The following is a 10,275-nucleotide window of genomic DNA, read 5'->3' as shown; positions in this document are numbered from 1 at the left end:
AATAGGATATGCAGTGAAGCTGCTGCACTTTGTTTTCACATAAGTATAAATTTTTCATTTGGGATAGTTAAAATATAAAGCTTTTTATCCTTTAACCATCGAAAGGAAAGACATTTTTGCAGAGTACATTGTACTGTATGCTTTCTCTTCCCTTTTCTTTGGGAAATTGATGTCTCTAACTTTCTCATTCTGTTAGTAATACAGTATTTTCCAACCAGGAAGGATGGAAGATGTTTGCTATGGGAAGATGGGAGAAGAATTCATGGGAATGCACATAGCAGAGATATAACAGAGCGGGAAGGTCATTCACGTTGTGGATGGAAGAGTTGCTGCTGTTTGGTAATAAAATTTTAGGAATTAAGGACATTTAACATGGGCAATTTTTATGACTTTGTGTATGCAAAACAGTAATATACATGGTAATGAAAAATAAGTATTTGTTGAGTGAATAAACTTGTAATAGGTACCTACCATAAGTACTGGATGTGATAAGTTTGTGTTAGTCTCTTTATATATGTCCAGTACCTTATATATCTTTATCTAATCTAGCAGACTATTTCTTCCTGTTCTCCACATTAATTTTTTTTATTTTTAAAATTTGGAAAATAATGATTTCCTTTGCTTGATAGATCCTATTGTTTTGAACACTTATGCAAAAGTTTTTTATTCATGTTCTACTAACACTGTACGTTTACTTTATATCACTATATCACTATTTATACTGTATGTGGATCAGAGTCTTGAAGAACAAGGAATATCAATTAACAAACGCCATAATTATCTTGGAAGTAAAATGACCCAGTAACCTACTCTTTTCTAGAGGCAAGAATACTGTCACACTTACCCTACAAAGTGTGTCAGAAATTATTAAACTGGAATGTAGATTTCATTACAAAGTTTATATTTCTCATGAAATAGAGAATAATGATAAATGGAGCAGGAGAAGATGTGCACTTAAATTCCTCCTAGGTGTATGGTCGGAGAAGCAGGATCATTCTTACCCATGGAGAAGGCAATTCACCAAGCATTTCCTCATCACATAATAGGTTTCAGGCACTGCAGACATTATGTCAGGCACTGTGGAAAGTGAAGAAGCACACTTGAATAGTTTGTGTGTTTTGACAGGTACCAGGGAGAGTGTGTTGCAACAACTCATAGACATTTCCCTAAAGTGCCTGCTTATGATAGATATTTATTGAATGTGTCTTTCTTTCCACAGTTAGAGCTGAGGGTTCAAATGTAAATTAGCATGAAGAAGGCAATAACTCTCATTGCTGTGGGGCAAATCTCAGCTTACAAGTTACATCTGAGAATTACAGTTTGTAAACTGACAGACTCAGAGGAGGGCTCAGAAGCATGGGAGTTGTTGGAACCAGAATGAGAATCCAGATTTCATGTAGACAGCCTGGTGTTATCTCAGTATATCACACAATCAATATTGCCCTATACATGTTTTGCAGGTGATATGTACTAGGTGTCTGATGAGATGGAAAGCATCATGGAGAAAATAAGAAAGACTTGAGACAAGTACTGCGGAAAAAGTGCCAAGGACATGCTATCGGTGTACAGTGACACCTCTAATTTTGTTCTAAATAATTCAGGCCACCATTCTTTCATGCTTAATATGCATCACTCTTTATTCCATTGTAGGTAACTCAGGCCCCAGGAAGGTGTTAGTTCCTAGATGGAGGTCCTCATGCTTCCCAACAATGTGACTGAATTTGTTCTCTTGGGACTCACACAGAATCCACACTTGCAGAAAATACTCTTCATTGTCTTTCTGTTCACTTTCCTATTAACTGTGCTGGCCAATCTGCTCATTGTCATTACCATCTCCCTCAGCCCTTCTCTTTCGGCTCCCATGTACTTCTTTCTCACTCACTTGGCCTTATTAGATGCCAGTTATACAACTGTCATTACCCCCAAAATGACCATTGACCTGCTGTACCAGAGGAGTACCATATCCTGGGGTGCCTGCTTGGCTCAGCTTTTTATGGAGCACTTCCTGGCAGCATCAGAGGTCATCATCCTCACTGTCATGGCCTATGACTGCTACGTGGCCATCTGCAAGCCTCTGCACTACACGACCATCATGCGACAGGGGCTCTGCCAGCTCCTGGTAGTGGTGGCCTGGATCGGGGGGATCCTACATGCCACTGTGCAGATTCTTTCACTGTAGACTTGACCTTCTGTGGTCCCAATGTCATTGACCACTTCATATGTGATTTCTTCTCACTGTTGAAACTTGCCTGCAGCAACACCTACAGGCTTGGAATGGTGGTGGCAACTAACAGCGGGGGCATGTGCTTGCTCATTTTTTTCATACTACTTATTTGCTACACAGTCATCCTGAGCTCCCTGAAATCCCATGGCTCTGAAGGACGACTCAAAGCCCTCTCTACATGTGGATCCCACTTTACAGTAGTGGTGCTCTTTTTTGTCCCTTGTATTTTCACCTACACACGTCCTGTGACCACTTATCCTGAGGACAAGTTGGTGACTGTGTTCTTTGCCAACCTCACTCCCATGTTTAATCCTATCATTTACACAGTGAAAAACAATGAAGTGAAAAATGCCATGAGGAGTTTGTTGAAGAGGAGAGTAACTTAGGCTGTTCATGGTGCCAAGAAAGGGAGGATTTATATACATGAGGAGGATTATACCTGTTTTAAATTGTGAAAGAAAACTAAGAAATTTTTTAGATCAATTATGGTTAAAAAAAAAAAGCCAGAAACAAACACTTGCTGCGTGTTATAAATATAATGGCTAGGTATTTATTTCCCATTTTGATAACTTTAATGTATTTTGCCAAGGCTTCAATTTTCATGTTCACAGCTTCAGGATAGGTACTAAAAAGAACTATAAACACCAAGTTTGATGATTTTAGAGCATGTTTTTCTCCAGAGTCTTCCTGCTACTTTACTAAGTTCTTCATATATGTTGCTTAGATGAAATTGGACTTTCCATGGAATCTCAGAACTTGTATTTTCGCTTAGCCTGTGGTAAAGTGAACAATAGATAGAAAGTCTTTCATAGATTCATGGGGAAAGGACAGATGACTGAGGGAATCACTGCTGAATTTTTTTTCTGAACTATGAATTTACCAAAGGCAAAAAGAGAGATATCCCCAAAAGCTGGAAAGAATAATTCACAATCTATCTCTAATTCTTTTCTTGGCATAAGAAATTTAAGGCCAAAATGTTGAAATTGGGCTTAATCTGCTTTTTTTTTAATTATCCTTATGGCTCACAGTTTTTCTTGAATATAAATAAAATGTTTTCATTTTCCATGCCAAGATTTGAGGAGACATTTAAAACAAGAAAGGTAAACATCTTCTACCAAATTTCAACAAGAAGGCATATGGTTATGTTCCAAAGCTATTATTGCTCTGTAGGTCTGATACATATATTTACACTAGATAAACCCCTTATTATCTCTCAGGCATAGTCACCTCAGTTGATTTATGCATGTACTAAACTGGTAGTTTCAATATTATCATCATCCCTGTTTTACAGAGAAGCAAATTGAAGCCAAGAGAGGTTTACTAATTTACTTGACTCATATCACAGGTGCTTCTCCCATAAAGTGTGTCAGGAACTATTACACTGGAATGCAGCTCCCTTTCAAAAGTTTTAGCAACAAACTTCCAGTCCAGGTCTTTAAAACTCAGTCTGACTTTCTTCTAAGTAAGACATGATTGTCTGTGGTATGTTTAGGTCTATAGATAATAAAATTATCTGCAGCCTTAATGATTCACTTTGTCCTTCAAGAAGATGGTGTCAAATTTGTTGTAGGCTTGTCTCACATGTAGCACTATAGGTTTCAGCTGTACATGTTTATTCATTTTTGAAAGTTCAAGTTATGCAGCTTCACTTTCACAAAAGACCAACATTAGGATGGCCATGGTTATCTATGATGATGGATTAGAATCTGAAAAAGAATATATATACATATATAAGTATAACAATCACTTTGCTGTACAATTGAATTTAACACAGCATTGTAAATTAACTCTACTTCAATAAAAAAATTAAAACCCACTAACATTAGTACGATTTTTTTTTGTAAAGGTAAAAATCCTCTTTGGATTTCTTTTGTTTACAAAAATTATATTGTATTTATTGATGTTGGGTACAAATTGTCAGTAAATAGGAATATTAGTTGTACTGTAGTTAAACTGAGTTGAAAATTTTAGTGTTCTCAAATGGTCACAACAGCATTATAAAGTTAAAGTTTAATGTTCTTATTTTACAGATTAAATCAAGAATCTGAAAAGTTAAATCATTAGATCATAGTACTTGTAATTCATCTTTGAGCCCAAATACTCTTACTCCACGTCCTATGCTCTTCACGTTATACAGAATTCCTTCAGGCAGGTATTTCATTATGGTTTGTGATAAAAAAAGTGCTTTCTGATTATATGTCATAGGAGGTGATACTTTGTTGGTTTAACAGATATTACTAGTATTTAAATGCGGATGTTTTTCAGAAGCACACAGTAAAATAAATTCATAAAACAATTTCACTCTTAGAAAGTTTGCTTTACTTTCTAAGCAAACTTTTCTTAGTTATTGAATCTGGAATCCTCTTTGAAAAATGCTTTAGGAGGTTTCATACGGATATATAAAATGTATTTTATAAATAAAATACTAGGAATCATTACTCCACAGTTGTCCAAAGAAAGTATTTCTCAGTGAAACAGTGCTTAATTTATGAGATTTTGTTGTAAATTAAATTTGGCTCTCTTCATAAATGAAGTTGGCTAACAAAATATAAATGTGTGTATATGTCATAGATGTGTTCATAATCTCCTGTTTTGACAGAAAGTTCCAGGCTCCCACTCATGGGTACCACATCATTTATAGAAGAAATAAATAGACTTTATGATATAAAAATATATAAGAAACATACTATTGTTATGAATGTGTGATGGAGAGTAATAACACTAGCCTCAGGATCAGGAGACAGGAGTTTTCTTTCTCACCATGCCATCATCTTCTATAACCTTAAACAGCTTCCCAATAGCTACAAGTGCTTTACCTAGGTAAATTAGAAGGTTTCCAAGTTTGATGATTCTGCCCAAGGTAATATATTTATTGCCATAAATATTGTTGCATTTGCTTCTACCTCAATTAGAAGTAAAATTGGAGGAGTTATGAGATGACAACCCACCTCCGAAAACCTTTCCATTCCTAGTAAACAACTTAGGAGATATCCTTCTGGGATGAAAGATTCCTTGGATTGGACTAAGACAATATGAGCCCTGCTCTTGAGTGCTCTGTTTCTTTGAGAACATGTTTCTCTGCCTATTGAAATGCATCAAGAACACTTTGGCAGGTACCTGGTTTTGTGAAATTACTCCCTGAATCTATCAAAGATCAAACCATCCTTCAACTAATTTCTGATCAACTATGATAAGATCTATATGTGGTTTCTCCTGTTTTCATTCTGGTTTACCTGTCAAGTTTGAGAATCTGTGTGGCTGACTCTCCAGAGTGTTAAACCACTCTGTTCTTCAATTTGTTTTTTGGAAACAGATTTTACCGGTATAGTTCCAGGAACTCTTCATTGGAAGAATCATTTTCACGGAAACCTTCACTGCTTTAGACCTAACACCACTCTTTCCCTTTTATGCTTCTCTAGATCTTGGGGAGTTGGACTAGAAAGGTCTGTAGGGGTTCTAAACCAGTCTCTCTACCCAGAACTGTAACTACTTAAGGGGAGGCTGGATGGCCACTCAATGGGCTGTTTTGAGTTGATTTCAATCTTTTATAAGGTTGGGAATGATGACTCTGTCAGTACATGCTAATTTTCTGATTTGACTCTGGCTTTCATTCCAGAGTTGAATGACAAATTCATGACACTTTCATGATGACACTTCAGCAAAATCCATATTCCTTATGGTTCTTTAGGTACTTTCAAATCCTCACTCAGACTGTCTTTGACATCTGCCATCACACATACTATTACTGGACTCTAATATTGGAATGCCCAGTCAAACTAGATTTGAGCCTGTGGTTTCAGCTTTCTTAAACTCTTTTCCTTCATGCCACATGCTGATCAAAGTGACACATTCTCGGGAGCCAGTTGAGAGTTATGTACAACTTATTTTTCTTCTTATTAATGCAAGCATATTTGAGCATGGTGAATGAGTGTTGATCTATATAGGAATACTCCTGAGTTGAATGTATTTAAATTTATTTACAAAATGATTTCAAATATTGGAACTTCTTTATTTTCATAGATGATTGTAATGGACCTTATGGTCAGTGGCGGCATAAACCTGTCATGCCTCTTTAACTGTAAAACAATAATTTAAGTGTCCTGGTCCAGGATCTAATGCCCTGGTTTCTTGTTATCCCTTGGCAAATGACATTCTTATTCCCTGTCTTACATTTCCTTGTTATACACGGTGCATATTATTGCCTATTTTTTCTACTCTACATGGATATTGTACAATTAAATTTAAATGACTGAAAAAATGCACTTTACCATCTCTAAGTATAATTGAAGAATAGAGTTATTTTCATCATTATCATGTTAATCTAATTCCAGAACTGGCACGAGAAAGAACTAAGTCAAAGAAGTACTGTACACTTTACCTGATGTGAAGTGGCAGTACTATAGTAGGATTCATAATTATAAATTAATGTGCAGCTAAAAATAATGTTTAAAATTATGATTTGTATAAGTGGTAGATCAATTTAAGGAAACCAATTATTATAATAATATTTAAAAATCGCATAGTTACCCACTTAAATGTTTTATTTACACAATATTAAATACTGAGTTCATAATAAACTCATGTTTTCAAATACCTAGATATATAAGCTATTTTTTTTTTGTCTTGTCACAATGTTTTGTCTTCATGTAGACTTAAGAGGAGATAAAAATGAAAGATGAGTGCTGTGAAGTTCTCCTCTACTGCTCAGTTAACTTACATGAAATAATTGGGCTCTTGGCAAGGTCTGCCAATTATGGTGAAATACCTTTGAGATCCTGTTAGCCACAGCTATGAAACTTTACAGATTTTGCCTACAAACAGGGTATGTGGCAGGACTTTTAAGGCTTATCTAAAGGTACCATTTATACATCAACAAAGACACTTATTGAAGCTGAGCTAGTTGGCATTTTCACTTCTTACAACTTTACTTCTTTCTTGGTGAACTAAGTGCTGCCTGGGGCCCTGGCCGTGGACTTATGTCAGACAAGTGCACAGGTGAGATTTTTTTTCCAGGAAATCATATAATCCTAGGCTCTCAAGTTTAAATAGATCTTACAAATCATAGAACCACCCCTCATCCTCACCTGACACTGAAATCCCTTTTCAGCATACAAAACAGAAAAAAAAGATAGACTCAAATAAAATGCCATTAATTTAGAAGTAAAAAGTTTCAGTCTTTTTCTCTTATTGATATATATTTAAATTTAGTTTGAATAATGATTAGAATTAAATTAGTTACAATGATACAATTCAAATTTGCATCCAAAATATTCTCAACTTCATATTACAACTTAAGAATGTTTCTATGATATTGTATAAGATTTTAAAAACTACACGTTAGTCAGAGAGATGCCCTAGATTTAAATTATCCATTACTCTGATGCTGAACATTCCATATCATTTCTAAATGTTATACAACTCAATTGTAAATAATAATTTTTCTCCTTTGAAAACATTTTCCATCAGGGCTTGTTCCTAGAATGAATACTGTGAGCCAAAGAAAAATGAAAAAGTAATTTATATTTCTTCATAGTTATTTCTAATACACTTTTATTAATTTTGTCTAACTCTTATATTATGTACACTGTAAAATTTTTCTGAATTGTTGGGGGATGCTGCCTCAGAATAGGGAAATGCAATGAAGATGCTGCAGTTTGTTTCCACCCAAGAATAAAATTTTCATGTGGATAATTAAAAAAATAAAGCTTTTTGTCTTTGAAAGGGATGACATTTTTTGCAGAATACAATTATATTCATTTTCTCTTTTCTTTAGGAAATTTACATCCCCAAATTTCTCATTCCTTTGGTAATCCTGTAACCAGGAATGATGGGTAATGGATGCTATGGGAAGATAGAGAAGAAGGCATGTAACAGAAACAAAGTAGTGGAAATGTCATTCCTATCTTGGATGGATTTCTGGCTGCTGTTTGGTAATGAAATTGAAGGCATTGATTGTACTTAACTGGAACAGTCTTCCTGACTGTGTAAACAAATATGCATTAACATGCACAGTAACATCAACAAATATTTATTGAATGAGTGAACTTGTAATGGGTATTTATCTTAAATAAAAGATTTTATATGTTTGTGTTACTCTGTGTATACACCCATATATGTAGAGTGCACTCTCTCTCTGTCTTACCTAGAAAACAATTTCTTTCTGTTTTCCACGTTCAAGTCTTACTTTTAGAACTTTGAGAATAAGGATTTCCTTTCCGTGAAAGACCCTTGTGTGCTGAAAACCTGCGCAAGGGTCTTTTATCCCCATCTACAGAAGCTGTACATTTACTGAATATGAATATGTTAAACTGTATGGTGAACAGAATTTTGAAGAATAAAAATTACAATAAACTAACATGATAATTATCTTCAAAGTAAAATGACCAGTAACATACTGTTTCTAAGAGGCATTTAAATATTTTCATACTTACACCATACAGCGTGTCAGAAACTATTAACCTGGAGTGCAGCTTCCTTTCAGATGTTTGTTTATGTTTCTCATAAAGTAGACAGTAATGAAAAGCAGAGCAGGGGAAAAAGGGCACTTGATTTCCTCCTAAGTTTATGGTCTGGGGAAGCAATCATATTTTACTCATGGAAAATGACAATTCACCAAGAATTTACTCCTTACCTAATAGGTTCAGATACTGCAGACATCATGCCAGGTACTATGGTAAGTGAGGAAACACAGGTGAATAGCCTATGGTTTCTGGCTGAAACAAGGTGGAATATACCACCAATGGCTCCTTTATATTTCCATAAACTCCCTGCTTATGATAGATACCTATTTTTTAAATTATTTTTGGGGGTACACCAGGTTCAATCATTTGTTTTTATACACATATCCCCGTATTCCCTCCCTTCCTTGACTCCCCCCACCTCGAGTCCCCCCCACCCTCCCCGCCCCCATCCTCTAAGGCATCTTCCATTCTCGAGTTGGACTCCCTTTGTTATACAACAACTTCCCACTGACTATCTATTTTACAGTTGGTAGTATATATATATGTCTGTGCTACTCTCTCGCTTCATCTCAGTTTCCCCTTCACCCCCCCCCCTCCCATACCCCGAGTTCTCCAGTCCATTCTCTGTATCTGCATCCCTGTTCTTGTCACTGAGTTCATCAGTACCATTTTTAGATTCCGTATATGTGAGTTAGCATACAATATTTGTCCTTCTCTTTCTGACTTACTTCACTCTGTATGACAGATTGTAGTTCTATCCACCTCATTACATATAGCTCCATCTCATCCCTTTTTATAGCTGAGTAATATTCCATTGTATATATATGCCACATCTTCTGTATCCATTCATTTGTTGATGGGCATTTCGGTTGCTTCCACGTCCTGGCTATTGTAAAGAGTGCTGCAATAAACATTATGGTACAAGTTTCTTTTGGGATTATGGTTTTCTTTGGGTATATGCCCAGGAGTGCGATTGCTAGATCATATGGTAGTTCTATTTGTAGTTTTTTAAGGAACCTCCAAATTGTTTTCCATAGTGGCTGTACCAACTTACAGTCCCACCAACAGTGCAGGAGAGTTCCCTTTTCTCCACACCCTCTCCAATATTTGTGGTTTCCAGATTTTCCTTCTTTCGGCAGTTTGAACTGAGGGTTCAAATGTAAATTCTCATGGAAGAGGGAATAATTCTTACCTGTGTGTGGCACCTCTCAGCTTATAAGATACACCTGATAATGACAATTTGTAATGTCACAGACACAGAGGAGGGTGCAGAAGTATGGGGCACGGAGATAACTTTGCAGAGTCACATGGAGTTGGAACCAGAAAGAGAATCCAGATCTCATGTAGATAGCTCACTGTTTTCTCAATAAATTACACATTAAATGTTGCCCTATAGATCGTTTTACAGGTGGCAGGTACTATGTATCTGAAGAGATGGAAAGCATCATGGAAAACATAAACATGCTCCACAGTTACAGTGACTCTATTTTTTTTTTTAAGAAATGCATGCTACAATGTTTTAATGATTAACAACCATCATTCTTTATTCCTTTGTAGGAAATTCAGGCCCCTGGAAGGTTTTACTTCTAA

The 10,275-nt window shown here is 35.8% G+C and overlaps 1 pseudogene; it reads left to right on the top strand.

The window, feature by feature from the left end:
- Positions 1-1,684: 1,684 nt before the first annotated feature.
- LOC130850392 (olfactory receptor 4C12-like) lies at positions 1,685-2,610 on the top strand (annotated as a pseudogene).
- Positions 2,611-10,275: the final 7,665 nt, after the last annotated feature.

This window comes from Hippopotamus amphibius, chromosome 3, assembly GCF_030028045.1.
Source record: "Hippopotamus amphibius kiboko isolate mHipAmp2 chromosome 3, mHipAmp2.hap2, whole genome shotgun sequence".
Classification (NCBI taxonomy): domain Eukaryota; kingdom Metazoa; phylum Chordata; class Mammalia; order Artiodactyla; family Hippopotamidae; genus Hippopotamus; species Hippopotamus amphibius.
This window is presented reverse-complemented; position numbering and strand designations above follow the sequence as displayed.